The sequence below is a fragment of the Neoarius graeffei genome, chromosome 9 (genome assembly GCF_027579695.1).
Source record: "Neoarius graeffei isolate fNeoGra1 chromosome 9, fNeoGra1.pri, whole genome shotgun sequence".
Taxonomy (NCBI): Eukaryota; Metazoa; Chordata; class Actinopteri; order Siluriformes; family Ariidae; genus Neoarius; species Neoarius graeffei.
In genome coordinates, this window is record NC_083577.1 from 28,677,905 (window position 1) to 28,697,901 (window position 19,997).

Consider the following 19,997-nt stretch of genomic DNA (forward strand, 5'->3'; position numbering starts at 1 on the left):
GCTTTACCAAAATACCAATTTGGCGTTACGGACACTACACTACACTATATTTCTTTAAATCATGGAAATTACAGTAAAGATGAAATGATTATGTAAACCCGGACCAATGAAAAGTAACATCATTTCATGGGCTGACCCTATGATCGGTTTTCGCGTTTTACAGTGAATCCGAACGCTCTGAGCGTGCACACAGAGCCGTGAGGCGGATCATGCACCGAGTGAACCATCGCAAGCGGTTTTTTCTTCAGAAGCACCTTTGAAGCGACGGTGGTATCGCGTCCAAATTGCACTGAACAGAACAAATTGTTTTGCCACGAGGCCTCTTGCAATTCGAGAAAGCTGGCCTTCGAATTCTCTGTGGAGGAGAATCCCTGTTCCAGGAATTTCAGTCCTTTTTTTTTTTTGGGTAAGTGATCCATAAGGCAAAACCGCAGAGCCAGTGCAGAGATATCGTGTCACCGATCTCAAAAGGCCTCAGCACTCTCTGGACAATTTTTTTTTTTTTGCTTTGCTTTGCTAGGTTTCATTTCTCATTTCGCTGGAGGCCAGAGAAAGAACGAATTGCATATTAGGCCACATATCGGGAAGTGAAGGTCGGGACTTGGAGATGAAATATTCCATTTCACAAAAAAAAGTGCCAGGTCAGATTTCCAGGTGCGAAATGGCAGAAGTTCCGCGCACAACCGAAAGCAGATTTCCCTCCCATATATTTATTTGCATAACTGCAGAACAAATACGAGAAGGAGGCACGCGTACGGAATAATACGGCAGTTCGAAGATGAGACGAAACGTTCTGTTTACACACTCGATTAAGCAAATGAGTTCCAATGCTTTTGACGTGTCGCGTCCTGTGCCTTCAAAGAACTCTTTTTGTTTATATCGCACCTTTCCCCCGGCATGATTTTAGGCCCCTCAGCTTTTTAAACTCGGTTAGCCCTACTGACAGCGTTTCACGGTTCCTCGTTAAAAATAGCAGCCCTTGTGTTCATACGAGCAGCAGCAGAATATGGGTCAAAGATTTATCGAGTCACATTGAGGAGAGTTTAGAGGGTGAACCGGCTATTCCCGCTCCTTTCGCTCCCTAGAAATCTTCACGCGCTCGTTAACTCGTGCAGCCAGTCATTCTTCAGAGGGAACGCCAGAAAACATGGTGGAATCCATCCAGCCAGCCAGCCAGCCATTATCTGGAGCGCTTATCTGTCAGGGTCGCGAGGGAAGCTGGAACCAATCCCAGCTGACTTCAGGCGAGAGGCGGGGTACACCCTGGGCAGGTCGCCAATCTGTCGCAGGGCTCACGCAGAGACGAAGAACCATTCACACGCACATTACATGGTGGAATGAAAAGGGGGGGGTTAAGTTTAATTTATAGCTGCTATATCTTTAAGCAATTACAGGAACTAACTTGTTTCATAGATGTTCCACAGCATTAAAGTGTAACTGAAAAGGGATAGAAACTGTGGCAGCAGTTCGTTGTGGTAAAAGAGGAATAAAATAGATAGTTGGATCTTTAGATAGTTCTGGTTATCGGAGGAAGGCGAGGCAGAGGTTTTCAGGCTGTTTCAGACAAGCTGAGCTGCATTTTGCGATGGGAAACATTTGTATGTGGAATAATTTTATCTCATCTCATTATCTCATTATCTCTAGCCGCTTTATCCTGTTCTACAGGGTCGCAGGCAAGCTGGAGCCTATCCCAGCTGACTACGGGCGAAAGGCGGGGTACACCCTGGACAAGTCGCCAGGTCATCACAGGGCTGACACATAGACAACCATTCACACTCACATTCACACCTACGGTCAATTTAGGCCAAGTTTACATTAGACCGTATCTGTCTCGTTTTCTTCGCGGATGCACTGTCCGTTTACATTAAACCGCCTGGAAACGCCGGGAAACGGGAATCCGCCAGGGTCCACGTATTCAATCTAGATCGTGTCAGCTCCGGTGCTGTGTAAACATTGAGGATACGCGGATACGCTGTGCTGAGCTCTAGCTGGCGTCGTCAATGGACAACGTCACTGTGACATCCACCTTCCTGATTCGCTGGCGTTGGTCATGTGACGCGACTGCTGAAAAACGGCACGGACTTCCGCCTTGTATCACCTTTCATTAAAGAGTATAAAAGTATGAAAATACCGATGCAAATACTGCCCATTGTGTAGTTATGATTGTCTTTAGGCTTGCCATCCTTCCACTTGCAAGTGGTAAGTGACTTGCGCACAGCGGCTCAGTCCCGAATCACTGCTCGTGCGCTTCACTCGCGCGCTCTGTGAGCTGCGCAGGGCCGGAGTGAGTGCGCACCCTCCAGAGGGCACTCGCTGTTCAGGGCGGAGTGATTTGGAGCGCAGCCGCTGAGGAGGAAGCGATGAGGCGCACTGACACATTTCTCAACTTACGTGCCGAATTAGTCATGTGATTAGCGTATCCGTGTATTGGCGTTGCTGTGTGCACGCTGATCGTTTTTAAAAACGTTAATCTGATGATCCGCTGATACGGTCTAATGTAAACCCCACCTTAGAGTCACCAGTTAACCTAACCTGCATGTCTTTGGACTGTGGGGGAAACCGGAGCACCCGGAGGAAACCCACGTGGACACGGGGAGAACATGCAAACTCCGCACAGAAAGGCCCTCGCCGGCCACGGGGCTCGAACCCGGACCTTCTTGCTGTGAGGCGACAGCGCTAACCACTACACCACCGTGCCACCCACTGGGTGAAATATTTTGACAAAATTCAAAAGTTTAATGGTGGCACCAGGAGCTCAAAGTTATGGAAAAAGCTGCTATTTTATGACTTTTATGACAAAATTTCGATCACTTTTCATGAAACATTATGGCACCTTATTAGTCTGGCTATCACCAGACCATATCACAAGTGAAATATGGTCTGGAATCCGCCTATTGAATTTCTCGTAGGGGAGGTGTGGTTTACGATTGTCAACGGCCATTTATTGGACGTTGCGAATGTCTATCATTTGGCGTATACGTAGCCCATGGCCAATCATGGCAGTTGTACCCGGTGACGTAGTTAGAGCAACGAAGAAAGACTGTAACGCCAAACGCTGTTCTTTTTTTAAAACAAACTTTCGCTCTAAACTATTCAGAACAGTGTCTAAAGCTCGATCGAAAGTTTGGTTCGTATCGCTCGCCGCCATGTTAAATGTGATCCGTAAACAGACCCAAATAAACTACAAGCTTCCGTTTGTCGAGTAGTACGCGTCACCGTCTTTCCACCCCTCCCCACTCTCTGATTGGCTCCCTAACTCAGGCGAGCCTTTAGACCATAGTTTCCATGCTGTCTTTTCAGATCGGAACGATTGTGCAAAGCAGCATGGGATTTCCCAGGCTAGCACCTTATAGAGTAGACCAAATATCTTAGATACACATTTTTAGTCCATATTCTAAATATATTATCAAGCACAGTTTGAGTTTTAGCTGTTCATTGAATCATTGTTCAGCTACTTTTAAACAATACAAATGTATTATGAATCACATTAATGCTTCTCAATCCTTCGCAAAGGTTCTTAACATGATCTCTGGCTCACAAGAAATCAATAAACGGAGTCCAACATTGGGATTCAAACCTTACACGAAAACATAAAATAAGCGTTTTTTGGCAAAAAAAAATGAACGTCATGGTGCCACCATTAGACTTTTGAATATGGTCAAAACATTTTACAGGATGTCTTTATTGGTGAAAAGGAACACCCAAACAAAAATGCATCGGATTTTATGAAAGTGACGGCAACTGATGCACCCTAGAGTGCGCACACCGAGTCCGATACGAATTTTTACCTCCGCCAACTTTGTTGGAGGTTATGCTTTCACCTCCGTTTGTTTGTCTGTTTGTTCCCAACGTAACTCAAAATGGATTTGGATGAAGTTTGGTGTCCAGCTTTAGTATTAACCCGAGGTTCCAGTGGTTTGATTTCGATGTTGATAAGATGTGGTTTGGTGGAGGTATGGACTCGACTCGACTCTACCGAGTGCCCTTGTAGTTTAATATTAGGCATATCGGGTGAAAAATTCCAATTCAGTCTAAATTGCTTGAAACTGGTCTCAGTGAATGCAGAACAACATATATATATATTAGGGCTGTAACAATATGCAAATCGAAATCGCGATACGCAGAGCCACGATCCGTATCGCGATACAAGAAGGCAGAATCGCGGTACACCCTTTCAAACTTCTCCTCAGCCCAAAAACAGAGGTGCTTCCAAACTTCAATTTATGAATACTTTACTTTTTATTTAAATTACATTTTAAACTTGCTTAAATTACTTTTATTTTTTTATATCTATTAGTAAGTTGTTTTTTCGCCGACCTGCGACAATCTTCTGCGAGTCACACAACGTCCACACTCGCCACTGGCAGAGCGTTCATTTCTTTTAAGCGGTCGCCATTCTGGTTGCGACGCGGGGAGCGAATCTGTAAACGAGCAGCTCATTGGCTGGCTAGGTGTGCCACAAGCCAATCACAATCACTTGACTGGAAAGGCATGCAGTGTTGCCAGATTGGGCGGGTTTAGGTGCTTTTTGGCTGGTTTTGAACATATTTTGGGGTGGAAAACGTTAGCAATATCTGGCAACACTGAAGGCATGTCTGCTTGGGCGGAAGCCTTCTGCGGCAGTTACATTTTGACACGCGAGCAATGTTTCACCATAAAAATTCCGTAATTTCCATCTGTTTTCCGCGATCACAGAAAATCATTGGCCCTATGAGAGTGAGACAGTGAGAGAGCCACCCCCCCCCCAAAAAAAAAAAAAAATCTTAACGGATTTACACGATTTGGAAAAATGACTTTTTCAGAACCGAAAAAAACAGAGCTTCCGGCTCAACAGTATTATTTTGAGAAATAAAACAATCTTTGGATAAACATTTGTTCATTTTTGCATACATATTACTCATTCTCTGCAGTGGTCTGAATTATTTGTTATTAAATAGTTAATGTAAGTAAGTAAATGTTAATAAGTCAAATTTACTACTTTAAAAAAACATTTTTAAAAAATCGTGGGCGTATCGAATCGTGGGTCAAAAATCGCGATATGAATCGAATCGTGAGTTGGGTGTATCGTTACAGCCCTAATATATATATATATATATATATATATATATATATATATATATATATATATAATTTTTTTTTTTTACAGAATTCAAATCTGTTTATCCGTTCTTGAGATATAACAAATCAAAGATTGAGAAAACTGCTGTAATATTCTGTCTGAGGATGACATGGTCTTAAATGGGCCTCGTTAACCAATGAGATCAAATGTTTTTTTTTTCTTTTTGTGCAATATAAAGCTGATCTGATCTCATTTGTACATCACAAAGAAGGAGAAATCAGTGTTAATTTTAAAATCTGCATAAATAAGCACTGAAAGTCATTCACATCTACCATTCGCTATCAAAATAAAAACGTAATAAGATTATCTCTAATCCCCTCTTTGTGCCCTGTAGGCCTTTGTGTTTCTAAGTAGGGCCGACTCGTGTTTATATTAAAGAATATAAATGATGATTTTGATTAATATTCACAGCTTTCAAGGAGAACCTCGAAAAACCTGTCTGATCCACATCCAATAAACAATTCCAGTTAATTAAATTGAAATCGACACTCGTGTTTCTGACTACTGGCTTTTTAAAATCTCATTCTGACCACTAAGATCTCAATATTGTTAATTGAAACAACTCCAGTTATATTCTAAAATAGTTATTTATTCATATGAATCAGTTTGATTTGAAAAAATAAGTAGGTAAAGCTACGAAAACTCACTTCAGAGTCTCGCATGAATCAGAACATCAAAACTAGGAGACGGAAAATTTTGCTGAATCCTTCATCAGAAGCAGTGAGAGCGAGAGAACATCGCTATAAAAGTTAGGATTGATATTGACGAGTAATCCAGTCGGAAACCGATCAGGAGAGAGAGAGAGAGCTTGAGCGCTTTCCCATGACTCAAAAAGTAAAGCACCGGCAGTTTCCCGACGTCACGCGAGCAGAGAGTTTTTACTCTGTTGTACCGACTTCAACCTGCCGTTACTCCCAAAGTACTGAACAGATTTTAACTAGGGATGGCGAAAACTAAAAAAAATCTTGACCGACCACCGAGCCTCATTAGCCGGTTAAAGTCGGTTAACCTATGAGTTTAAAATTCTAGAATTGGAATGATTAGAATCTATTCTAAATCTAACCGCGAGCATCCGCACATTCAGTCCCAGTCGCTGCCCTCCACTCGCATTCCCTTTTCTACAGCGCGAAACATTTAGTCAAACGCGGCACTGATGCCGAGGGGTTTGTATCGGAGCGGAGGACAAATGGCTCCAGCTTAGAGACGGTTTCAGTTGGCCATGATGGCGTTGGAAATAAAGTCAAGTGCTAGAAGAAGTACAGAACATTCAGTGATGGGAATAACGGCGTTAAAATAAAGGCTGTTATAACGCCGGGTAATCTAATTAATTAGCTACAATCGTTATAACGCCGTTACCAATATCAACACGCCATTACTGCTGAGCTGATTAGCCGCTAAGCTAATATAGCAACTGTCTGATGCTGAGTAACATCAGTGAGTAACCAGGCTTTAGTTCAGATCTTGTGTATTATTATTACGTTGACATTAATGTTCACCAGACGAATCAACCATCGACTTCATTCACGCGCCGTGTTCTTGTTTCTTTGATAGTCAAGAATTTCCTTGATGTTACATCGTAGTAAAATGTAATCCAACACTGAGACTTTTCTTTCGCCGAGTGGCAGCTGTCTTCAACTGAGGCGGGAGGGCGGGACATGACTGAATGGGTGTTTCTGATTTGTCAGCTGTCGTCCTTACACCACATGGCACGCCCCAAGCGTTTACAACACAGAATTCCAGGTTCTCCGCTCCAAAATCGGCAGCTTCAAAATGAATGATTTTTTTTTTTAACTGACAACCAAAAAAAAATTAACCGGTTGACGTTGATTCGGTCAACCACCGGTCAAACGGTCATCGGTTAACATCCCTAATTTTAACCAGATAAATTTCTTTGGAAAGCAGAACTGATGAGCTTTTTAATGATAGAAAATATTCAAGGGTTAAGGATTGACAGGTTTGGAAACTTCGATGAGCGTCTGCATGGACAGTTTTCACAGCACAGCCAGCGAGCGTCTGATAGGCTTATTAATATTTCGGTCCGTCTCATGCCGGTTTCACACCGCGACAGTAGTGTCCTGAGTGAATGATGGAGTCGTCTCAGCGATAAAAAGACAGGCTAACAATTATAGACATGCTGTGATGAAAAAGAAAGTTTTGGTAACACCCACTGTTGGAAAGGAGAAGACAACAGGGAGAGTTTTTCATGATCTCGTCTAAGAGTCGAAGTTGAGAGACGGGACGCTGGGCAACGAGACAGAAAGCGGCAGTCACGGTGTTGTGCGTTCACTCAGCTCTCGCATCACAGCAGAGGCTCGCCGCTCCATTCGAGGACGCTTTGTCGGCTTTGTTCTGCTCGTCGTCGTGACAGCAGAATGCAGCGGAGCTGTCTTTTATCGGTCTGGTCGTCATTTCCGTATGCGACATTTCACGACAGACAAGACAAATCCGAATTTGTTTTTTCATCCTATCGAATTTCATTCTTGGTCTTTCAAGATTAAAGGGGAACAGAGGGCAATATATAGAGTAAATATAACAATAAAACACACATTGATGAACCTTATTCAAGACTTACAAAAGTTTTTTGTTCTAAGGTTGGAAAGTTATAGAGGATTTCGACGTGACGTCACAGGTGACGTGACGCCCCGGCGTCCGCCATTTTGAAGGTCAAGCTAGCTAATGTCAACAACAGTAGCTGGTATGTTACTGTAGCAATGTTTACGTTCAGTCATTTGGATGACTGTTAAAACCTTTCAGTCTCAAGTTTTTCCTTTACTGGATTTACTAGTTTACTGAGCTAGCGCGCTAGCTCGGGCAGGCTGGGAGCGAGCGCGCTAGCTCGGGCAGGCTGGGAGCGAGCGCGCTAGCTCGGGCAGGCTGGGAGCGAGCGCGGTAGCTCGGGCAGGCTGGGAGCGAACGCGCTAGCTCGGGCAGGCTGGGAGCGAGCGCGCTAGCTCGGGCAGGCTGGGAGCGAGCGCGCTAGCTCGGGCAGGCTGGGAGCGAGCGCGCTAGCTCGGGCAGGCTGGGAGCGAGCGCGCTAGCTCGGGCAGGCTGGGAGCGAACGCGCTAGCTCGGGCAGGCTGGGAGCGAGCGCGGTAGCTCGGGCAGGCTGGGAGCGAGCGCGGTAGCTCGGGCAGGCTGGGAGCGAGCGCGCTAGCTCGGGCAGGCTGGGAGCGAGCGCGCTAGCTCGGGCAGGCTGGGAGCGAGCGCGGTAGCTCGGGCAGGCTGGGAGCGAGCGCGCTAGCTCAGTAAACTAGTAAATCCAGTCAAGGAAAAACCTGAGACTGAAAGGTTTGAACAGTCATCCAAATGACTGAACGTAAACATTGCTACAGTAACATACCAGCTACTGTTGTTGACATTAGCTAGTGCTAACAGCTAGCTGCTAGTACACTGCTACAACACAGACACCGACCCTAATAATGCAGTTCTTGGTCATTGCCTGGTAACAGCAAATTTATAACGGGCCATGTCTCAACAGACCAAGAAGTTATTTCAATGACATTTAATAACATTTTGTTTATCCTGAGGACCGAAAGTAAATGAAAATGTGAACAGACCTTAGCTGTAATAAGATGGCGACCACCGGCTCCAGGGACGACCCGCTGATGTAGGCATGTTACCCAGCCTGACACAAAATATTTGTAGGCATCCAAACTCTTATACGCTTTCAGATCAATACCTGTGTATGGCGATGGGTTTTTAACGACATAGGTATACAGATCATGTGGGCCGAAGTCAGGTAAAGACGAGGGCTTCGTGTACTTCCGTACGTCAGTGAACAATCCTGGTGGAAGCAGGTAAACGTCGTTCTCTAAGCCCGCTAACCTCAATTTTTGCAAATACCTCTCCGTCTGCTCGCCCTGTAAATGCCCTACGTCGCTGGATAGTGAAGGTGTTTTCTGCATCTCGCTCCTTTTTCTTTTATGTTTTTTTCCCTGGTATTTCCCACACGCCTGACTGCAGGTCAGGAAGATCACCCGCGCTGCAAAGCCAGAAAAAGATAGCCTGGCAACGTGTACGGATCACGTACACTAGCATCATTGATTTTCTGGTGATATCGCTTCTTACTCGCGTCATCTAGGCCGGATAAAATACTCGACAATGAGACTTCGTCATGATCAACAGTGTATTGCTACCGGTAGTCGCCATATTTGTGACCGTCAAAATGGCGCCGGCTACTTGTTGACATGGCAACGGTCACGTGGGTCGAAAACCTCTATAGTGTTTTTTTCTTTTTTAAAGATTTTTTTTGGGCTTTTTCACCTTTATTGGATAGGACAGTGTAGAGACAGGAAATGATCGGGAGAGACAGACGGGGAGGGATCGGGAAATGACCTCAGGTCGGAATCAAACCCGGGTCCCCGGATTTATGGTATGGCGCCTTAGGCACGACGCCCCCTATAGTGTTTTGAAAGTAGCTTGAGCAAACTATTTCCGCAGTTTGAACAGCCCGCCATGATATTAATTTTATCCAATCAGAATGCACGTTCATTTTCTCTGCGTAACACTCGTGACGTATGTATGTGCCCAGTTGTGTTGGCTCATTGAGGTTGGGACTAGCACGTGTGAAATACCTGTTTCTGCCTCTTGCGACGATTTCGCAAGTCCACGCCTATCTCATTGCAGCAAATAAATTCTGCTGGACTCGTGAGCAACTCCACGTTACAGTTTCCGCACGAGCACCACGCCGTGTCACCTGCACGCAGACGCTCTGCCCCACGCTCGCCACGCCCATGGTCAGCATCAGTCTCATCCTCGCCGTCATCCGAGCTTTCTTCTCTTATTTCATCACCGGAGTCGAGAGTACCTCTCCTAGGTTCAAACTGGTACCCTTCTAAGCCATAGCCTGCTTGCAGCGTGTCTTGCGGGATCTCTGTGTACGATTCGACAGAGCTGTCGCTTTCACTTGATGCGCCCGACGCCATGATTACACGCTTCTCTCCTAGTGCAGTGGGTAGCGCTGACGTCACGGTCTTTTAAAAATGGCGACTCTTGTGCGGTTTAGCGTACCGACTATTATATTTACAATTACCAAGATATTTCGTTGTTTTCTAGTATATAAATTTGATAGAATACTTAAGAATACGTTACTTTGTCACATCAGCAACTGTATATATTATATTTGGTACCCCTTTAATAAGAACATTTATTTATTTATTTATTTATTTATAGGGGTGGGACTAGATTTTTAAAAAATAATCTAATTAATTACAGGCTTTGTAATTAATTAATCTTAATTAATCGCACTACCGTATTTGCCCCAAAAGCAACATTTATTTTATGTAACTAAATAATATGTGAAGAGTTCAAATAATACACAGACATGATTTTTAGATTCAAGGTCATTTAATGGCTGTAAGCAATAAATTGCATTTCATTTCAAAATAGTAAACAAAGGTATGGTCCCTGTCCAAAATTGAAGACTACAGTTTCAGTGCGATTTTAATAACCATTTTAGTTGTTACCTTCTGGATCAAAATCAGAACCTATGGTCATGAGCTTTGGGTAATGACCGAAAGAACAAGATCGCAGATACAAGCGGCCGAAATGAGTTTCCTTCGCAGGGTGGCTGGGCGCTCCCTTAGAGAGGGTGAGAAGCACAGTCACTCGGGAGGAGCTCGGAGTAGAGCCGCTGCTCCTCCACATCGAGAGGAATCAGCTGAGGTGGCTCGGGCATCTTTTTCGGACGCCTCCCTGGGGAGGTGTTCCAGGCATGTCCCCCCGGGGAAGACCCAGGACACGCTGGAGGGACTATGTGTCTCAGCTGGCCTGGGAACGCCTCGGTGTTCTTCCCGAGGAGCTGGCCGAGGTGTCTGAGGAAAGGGAAGTTTGGGCTTCCATGCTTAGACTGCTGCCTCCGCGACCCGGTCCCGGATAAAGCGGAAGAAGACGAGACGAGACCTTCTGGATCACACGCCGCAATCTGCAATACATCTCGTAGACGCTTGTCTTCTACCACCGATAGCGGTCTGCAGTCCAGGGCAATCCACTTGGCCAGCGTGTTCGTTGAATTCTCCGATGTTGCCCTGCTCATTTTCTTCTGGAATCCAGCCGTTTCTTCGAGTTTGCACTGCTGACCAGAACCGCTACCTCGAGCTGCAGCTGTTTCAGTAATCGCGGTGACATGCTTGGCATTTAAATGGTACCGTAAAGTTGACGAGCTTCTGTGATAAGCAAACTCCTTTCTGCACAGTTTGCAATAAACTGTGGTTTCATCAACAGTTCCACCGGGTCGTTTTTTGAATATAAATTTACCGTCCAGCAGACTCGGCGCGCTTTCAAGCTCCATTGCTGGAACCGGAACTGCGTGCGTCAGCATATTTGTCGCACCATAACACGGTGCACTAACAACGGTTCCGGGTTGTTTGGCATGCAAACTGCGATAAAATGCGTTCATATTTTTATCGAATTAATTTGTTTGAAATGAATTAATCTTAATTAACGCGTTAATGTCCCACCCCTATTTATTAATGACCTGTGTGGATATTCCAGCACTAGAGAAACGCATCCGCTTTCATATCCATGTCTTGAAACGGTAACTCCTCCATGTTGTCTGTAATCCTGCTGAGGGTGACTTGTCACGTCTCTGGCACTGACCGACCCTCTCTGGCTATCCCCACCAGAGGGCCGTTAGTGAATTAACGCCACCGAATCATTTGTTCTTAATGAATCAATCGCAGCAGGCAAATGACTTACTGAACATCGCTTTATTTTTGGTCATGTGGACAATCAGATAGACAAAAGTCGAGACGTGTGTGTTTTTTTTTTTTTTAAAGGTGAATTATATAAAACAGGACATTAGCGCTGGGTGATGTCTGAAATATTTCTAATATTCTTTTGTTTAAAAAAGAATAAGCAATAACATTTATCACATTGCCACCCCTATCATGCCCTTTAACCCTTATCTGAAAAAAATATAAAAACACAACACTTTATGTATATAAATGCTTAAATTGCACAGCGTAGTTGCTTTTCTTTCTCATTGTGAGGAATTTTTCAGCTCACCGTTCTGTTTCTATCCTACAACAGTCCCAGGATTCATAATTCCGATTATTTTTTTCTCGGTGCGGTTTTCATCAAATCCTGTGCTCTGATTGGCTGGGAAGCAGGGCCGTATCTTACAATACGGACCCCGGTTACGGACCTCTGGCGACTCGCTTGTTCACAACAACAAACATGGTCGCATTTTTTTGTCAACATTTATCTGATTATCAAAAATCTTGTACATTTTTGCCAGCATTTCTCAGGAGAATAGCGTTAATTTTACAGCATGGATAGCGATAACGACAGTGTTCACAGCGAAAGCGAGTTTTACTCCCCTGAGGAAGAAGAAATAAAAGAAAACATTTCAGGAGAAAGCTAAAAACCTCTAACTGTTGCTAACGCCGAGCAAAAACATGGCTGAATCCTGAATGACTCCTATTTGTATAAATAGGGGACGACATAGGCGGCAAAATGTAGTTGTTTTCCTGCCATGGAAGTGCACTTGTATACCGAGGAGGAAGCCATTTGCATTACAGCCGTGAATGAGGATTCAAAATGGCGGCTCGGTTCGGTTTTCCCTTTCGGGCGCTCTCGTTTTCTGTTAGAATTTGGTAAAGAAAAAAATAAATATATTATTTACCAGCTTAAGGTCGGTCCGTATGGTGAAATACTGTGACCTCGGCCTTGAATACTGACCTCCGCCCAGAGGGCCTCGCTCAGTACTTTCAAGACCTCGGTCACGGTACTTCACCATACGGACCTCCCAGCTGCTAAATAACACACATGTATTTTTAATTTTAGCCGCATGTTTAATTTGCACTAGTAGCGCTGGCCATCTACTAAAACGGTCGTACCGGCGAGTGGCCTAGTGGTTAGCATGTCCGCCTCTCGATCGGGTCATATGAAAGACCATCATAAAAATGGTGCCTACTGGCAAGGCACGCTGCAATACAGATGCGAGTGTGGAGTCAAACTCTCGCGGTTACCAGAGGACTAGCCCCCCACTGTAACTCCAGCTATGTAATACAGGCGAGAGGCCGAAGGCTACGAAACGGAGATCGGCGCTGCCAAACATGCCATGAATGGTGCGGGAAGGACTTTCATGTTTGAGTACCGCTGGTGCTATTAGCGCTGGCACAAATTCTTACTCTCACTCAGGGTCTTTCAACTGCATTCTTCTTCTTTTTATTATTCTCGTAATGTTTTTTAGGACGCTGTTTCTCCCCCAGTTTCCGACCAATACCTCTGGGCTGAATTGCATTGCTATGGCTTTTGGTGCTGATCCGGATCACCGAACCGGAATGATCCGTAGAAAAACAGGCTTTTTTCCACTCACTAAGCCTCATTCTCTATTTCTTACCGTCCCGAATCAATAGGGTACGGTGAGCAGACGTCCCGGTTTGTAAGAGCTAGCGTAAATCACTGCAACTTTCGGACGCTACTCCGTCGCGCTGGTATTTACGTCATTACTGTCGCACAATTAAAACGTGCCAGATCAGTCGGCTGGTGGGTTTTCAAAATAATAAACACGCATGTATTTATTTTTGTGATAAATCCATATTATACTGAGCGCATTTCCGACATTAATCAGTATAAAGTACCTGCAGCTTTCAGTTCTTTTAAATCAAGGCTGAATACGTTCTTCTTTGCCGCTGCCTTTTATTCAATCAAATCTGAGACTTTTTAAATTTGATTTCTTTGTGTGACCGCAGTGCATGATGGGATATATTGCTTGGGTTAGTGACCCATCAGTTGTACACTACTTTTCGTGATGCGTGATGGGATACTTTGAGTGCACTATATAGGGTGTAAATAATCCTCACTAAGGTTTCGGACAGCACTACAAAATGGCGTCTCCACTATATAGTGCCTTATATAGTGAGTCGGGAGCGATTTCGGACACGGAATGTCGCTGTCTAGTTCTTCCTCTTCTTCTTATTATTATTATAATCCTAACTTTTTTAGGACTCTATTTCTCCCTCGGTTTTCAACCAATCACCAAATTTTACATGAAGAATACCTCTGGGCTGAATTATGTTGCTATGACTTTTGGTGCTGATCTGGATCACCGAACTGGAATGAGCCATGAAAAACAGGCTTTTTTTTTCAGTCGTTTTTTTTTTTTATCCCCCGCTGGCCGAAAGGCCTAAAAGGGGAATTATGTCGTGCCACTGTCCATCTGTCTGTCCGTCCGTCCGTCCCGGGAAGAGCGCTCACGTTCTGAAATCAACTCCAGTTATAGTTTTTGGAGGAATTTTACAAAACTTGACAAGATTCTTTGTTATATGTCGGTAATGCGCATATTGTAATTTAGTTCAGTTCTGTCGCATTTTACCAGAGTTGTGGCCCTTGATTACCAAACTTGTACTTTGAGAATTTCATGAGGGTGTGCTTGTCTTCTGAAATGAGCAACTCTCACAATTGTTGGAGGAATTTCATGAAACTTGGCAGGATTCTTTGTTATATGTCAGTAATGCGCATATTGCAATTTATTTCAGTGCGGTCGGATTTTTTCAGAGTTATGGCCCTTGATTGCCAAACTTGTACTTTGATAATTTCATGAGGGTGTACTAAGTACTTATAGCATAGATATAGTTGCCAGCGGGGGATATTGCGCTCTCAGAGCACTTTAGTTTTTTATTTTGTTCAGAGTGACGGGGCGCAAATTTTCCTCACTAACCGTCATTCTCTGTCCCTTAACGTTCCGGGTCTATAGGGTACGGAGACCAGCCGTCCCGGTTTGTAAGAGCTAGCGCTGTGACTTGAATCACAGTCTCTATCGCATTTATTTTTTGTTATTTGTAAGTAAAAAGGGAACATTTTATTTTTAAATTTCAAATTACTGTTTAAAATCCTGCTTTTCTAGTTCTCGGCCCATTTTCCAGATTAGCGCAGATTACGCGCTGGTCATCGCCGATGTCTGAGTTACATCGTCCCATCACCCGGTTCAGGCTTTCGTCTAAACCGGGGAACAGGGGCGCTGCGCCCTCTTACTCTTGGTGTGCGTCCCGTTACCGAAATGCCGATTGAACCCCAAGTCACACTTAGACCATGCACTTATATGCTACTGCACAACACGCAGTCTTTCTCAAAACGATCTTTTCTCTGTGAAAACACCCCAGCAACACCACGTGACCATGTGTCTGATCATCAAATACGTCATAATTACTCCAAAAATATTCCAATCATAGTAGATACACCGCCAGACGGTGCAAAAACGATCCGAATTGGCGTTTTCCAGACTGAAGCGCCATGTTGTTTAGTTGTCGCGGCTGCTCTCGCGAGATTTGACATGGGTTACATACAAGGTCAGCTGACTTGTAGAGCGAGATTTCTCGAGACTGAATGACCTTTCACCCACCGGTGCGGGAGCTTCTGACAGAAGTAGTTCGCGAGTTGTTTTTGTTGACGCTTGGGCATTTAAAGACGTCATCCCGCGGCACGAAGCGGAAGAAAGCCAAAGACTGTCCGGGGCAGAAGAAGATTACTTCTTTCTTTTTCAATGTTGACAGACAATTTGTTACAATTTTCCTCTCAGATAGCCTCAGAATGTCCCATTGTAGCCTCAGTTTTTCAAAGACTTCGCGCGGCGCGGGGGGACGGACGGACAACCGGCACCATCCCCCCCCCCCCCGCTTCGTTCCCTCGCCATGGTGAGCGCCCTCGTACTAAATTTTTCTAGAAAAAACCCTGCGGTTGTACGTAGCACAGCGAACACGCTCCATCCTGACCCGACCATTTACAACATTTTTACGTCATAGCGCTGTCACCATGAGCAAGCCTTTGCGACACCATGAGAGCTTTTCTGATCATCCTGCTGCAACTGAGCAGATGCGTAAAGACATCCATGAATATCTCATCTCCCTGTCTAAATTTAGCTTACTGGGGGGGGGGTTGTTTGTTTGTTTGTTTGTTTTTTCCTTCTCGCCCAGTGTGAGCAGTCAGAGGCCACAGCTGTAGTCGTTTGTACTGTCGTACAGCACGGATGGTGCGACATTCGCCACACAACATGAAGCACGTTTACACATTTATCCCGAGGAGGCGAATCTTTCCAGTCCTGACAAATACAGTATACATTTATACAACAAGTCCAATTCCTTGCGAGTGACTTTGCTAATAAAACTGATCGGTGTCCTCCGTGCTGATCACGAGTGAATGGAAAGCAATGAAAACACAGAAGGGAAAAAAAAAACAACCCAGGAACGTGCACCAGAGCTTGTAGTTGTATACGGTGGACTTTATTGCAAGTTTCTCTTTTTTTTTTTTTCCCCTATTGCTCTTGCAATTCCGCGATCGCTTTCAAAGTTGACCGTTTTGACCTACAGTACATCATCCCCTTCACCTCCTGCGAAGATGTCGCCAGCCGTCTCTCGTCTCAAGGCCAATTTATGCTGACAACGCAGTCCTCGCAGACAGCGTCGCAGACAAGAGGGCTCTGATTGGTCCACTCTACATCCGCTGTACACGCACTTCCGCTTCCCTACTTTCCCGGTTTGTTTTGTTTTCACGACCGGCATTTTTAAAAACACGAGCGAAGATGGAGCAGCACGAAGAGCGGTTGATCGAGGAAGTGAGGAAGTACGTACATCTATACGACTCCAGTTCTAGTCATTATAAGTAACCGGAGGATAAACACTCCACTAACCACACCCACCAACTACTCCTAGCGATTTCGCGCCCCCTTGCGTTGTAGCGGTGAATAACATCGCGCACGCCTATTACTCCCCGCTCAACGATAAATTACAACTGTCTGCGAAAAGCTATCTGCGAAAGCTTTGTCGCAAGAGCATGCAGAGGCCCTCAGGCCACGCAACCAGTTTTCAAAAACCTGGCCCTGAGCTCCAACTGCTACTTAACGTCACGGCGTGTCAGCTCAGCCCCGAGGCGGCAACCATTGGCAGCGTCGCGCGATGCAAATGCCAGCAAGCGTTTAAAGACGTAAATGCGACTCAACAACCGCTTATTAAAATTAATAAACATCCTTTCACGCCTTGCTTGCTTAACATTTAAGTGTTTTTAATTCTACGCAGGCTATCCAACGCTCCAAACCACCACCACCACCCCTCCCTCGCCAGAAAAAAAAAAAGATTCGGATTAGTTGCGGGATGAAATACTTGTGTTCAGGACAGTCAGAGCTTTTATGTTTAGATCCCTGAGAGATCAGGAGTGATAATGACTGCTGATAATGGCTTCTTGTTTGTATAGTCAACACGCGCATTGACAAAGGTAGCATTAGATGATATGCCACACACACACACACACACACACACACAGCTTGTTCTCCACTGTGGCTTGGAGCCACCCTTCAGAACGCCTCAGTGCTTTTGGTCACTGAAGCTGAATAGCATTTATTGTTCGATTTAACCGTGTTGTTTTTTTGATTATGTACACGGTGAGCTGCGAATTTTCTTGAATATAAAATAACAACTCTGGATCTCGTTTTTTTTTTTTTCCACCTCGTTTAAAACCCAGTCATGAGGATGAGTTATTGTAGATCTAAACTGTAACTCAGTCTTGATTTATGCCGTGGATTTACACTGGTGATTTGTGAGCGATTAAAAATGGATGAATTATAAAACAATCCGTGTGTGTGTGATAGACATGGGTAATTGTAATCGATTTAATTTTTTTAATATAATCGTAATTTTACTCAGCAAACATGCTGTAATCGTAATCGTAGGTACTAGGGCTGTAACGATATGTGTATCGAAATCGCGATACGCAGAGCCACGATCCGTATCGCGATACAAGAAGGCAGAATCGCGGTACACCCTTTCAAACTTCTCCTCAGCCCAAAAACAGAGGCGCTTCCAAACTTCAATTTATGAATACTTTACTTTTTATTTAAATTACATTTTAAACTTACTTAAATTACTTTTATTTTTTTATATCTATTAGTAAGTCGTTTTTTCGCCGACCTGCGACAATCTTCTGCGAGTCACGCAACGTCCACACTCGCCACTGGCAGAGCGTTCATTTCTTTTAAGCGGTCGCCATTCTGGTTGCGACGCGGGGAGCGAATCTGTAAACGAGCAGCTCATTGGCTGGCTAGGTGTGCCACAAGCCAATCACAATCACTTGACCGGAAAGGCATGCAGTGTTGCCAGATTGGGCAGGTTTAGGTGCTTTTTGGCTGGTTTTGGACATATTTTGGGGTGGAAAACGTTAGCAATATCTGGCAACACTGAAGACGTGTCTGCTTGGGCGGAAGCCTTCTGCGGCAGTTACATTTTGACACGCGAGCAATGTTTCACCATAAAAATTCCGTAATTTCCATCTGTTTTCCGCGATCACAGAAAATCATTGGCCCTATGAGAGTGAGACAGTGAGAGAGCCACCCCCCCCCAAAAAAAAATCTTAACGGATTTACACGATTTGGAAAAATGACTTTTTCAGAACCGAAAAAACCAGAGCTTCCGGCTCAACAGTATTATTTTGAGAAATAAAACAATCTTTGGATTTACATTTGTTCATTTTTGCATACATATTACTCATTCTCTGCAGTGGTCTGAATTATTTGTTATTAAATAGTTAATGTAAGTAAGTAAATGTTAGTAAGTCAAATTTACTACTTTAAAAAACATTTTTAAAAAAATCATGGGCGTATCAAATCGTGGGTCAAAAATCGCGATACGAATCGAATCGTGAGTTGGGTGTATCGTTACAGCCCTAGTAGGTACCAGTAATGATAATCATATAACAAAATTACACAATGGTAAAAATATAAGTGAAGAACATTGGTACCTTGCGTATCCTGAACATCTTTGGTCCGTTTACCCGCAAAGTCAGTCGAGTTTAAAGGAGATCTGAAGGCAAATTTATTCTCAAAATTCTATTTCTCATTTTATTAAATATCGGAACGTATGTTTGATCGCTATTTTGTCGCTGCTATAGCAAGTTATGAGTGTTTGAAATATGCTCTGTAATATATCAGTCCGTATGTCAAAGCGACGGCCGTAACCGAGATTCGTCGAGACCTGTGCGAGACGTCGTAGGACGGAAGTAAAACGTACAGCGGAAATCAAAGTCACCAACATCTGCCAACGTTGTCAAAAGACGAGCGCGCCCTCTTTCGAACGCTGACGTAATCAAGCCGGAAGTTTTGTTTGTTTTGATAGGAGTCAGGAAAGTTTGAAAAAAGTAGGCAGTAATCGTCGTTTCAACTCGTTTTTGTGCAATATTTAGTTTTGGAAAACTGTCTTCAAAATGGCGGCGCTGACACTTCTTCACGTTTCGAAGTCTCGCACAAGTCTCGTGAAGATCGCACGGATAAGCGACGCCTGCCGTGGACCGAACGAACTAAATTCAGCACGGCTAAAAACCGAACAGGCCGATAAGTATAATATTTAATTGCAATTAGTTGCTAATACGAGCCACGATATAAGGTTACTAAAACCGAAAACGTAAATGAATAACACGTTAATTAAGAAATAAAGCAAGTTTTAAAATGACTTCAGTTCTCCTTTAACCCTCTGGGGTCTGATGGTATTTTCTGGCACTCGAATAATTTTGCCATGATCGGATTTTGTCAATTTCACCAAATCTAAGCAGTATTTTCAAAGTCATGACTTTTTTTGTATTCGACACAAGTTCAGCTACAATAATATCTCTGTAATATGTACGTCATGATTGTACTTGTTAAAAACAAAATACCAGATAAATGAAGCTGTTGTAAAAAGCAGTTTTAGAACTGTGTTGGAATGTGTGAAAAAGCATGGCCTTACTCATTCTGTCGAACCGTTTTGGTCACTTGAGGTGATTCTTTTCAGTCTTAGGAATGGATCAAGCACAAAACTTCAATCTTTTGGCCATCAAAAAAAAGTGCATCCTGTTGTTTTGGGATAAAGGGTTGGCAGTGGGAGGAGAAGAGTAAAAATTTCCATTCCATTCAATG

General features: G+C 44.0%; 1 protein-coding gene across 2 annotated transcripts in view; it reads left to right on the forward strand.

Moving 5' to 3' along the window:
• Positions 1-19,997, forward strand: part of acvr2aa (activin A receptor type 2Aa) — a 199,655-nt gene that overhangs the window by 76,411 nt on the left and 103,247 nt on the right. The gene's annotated exons all lie outside the window — the stretch shown is intronic.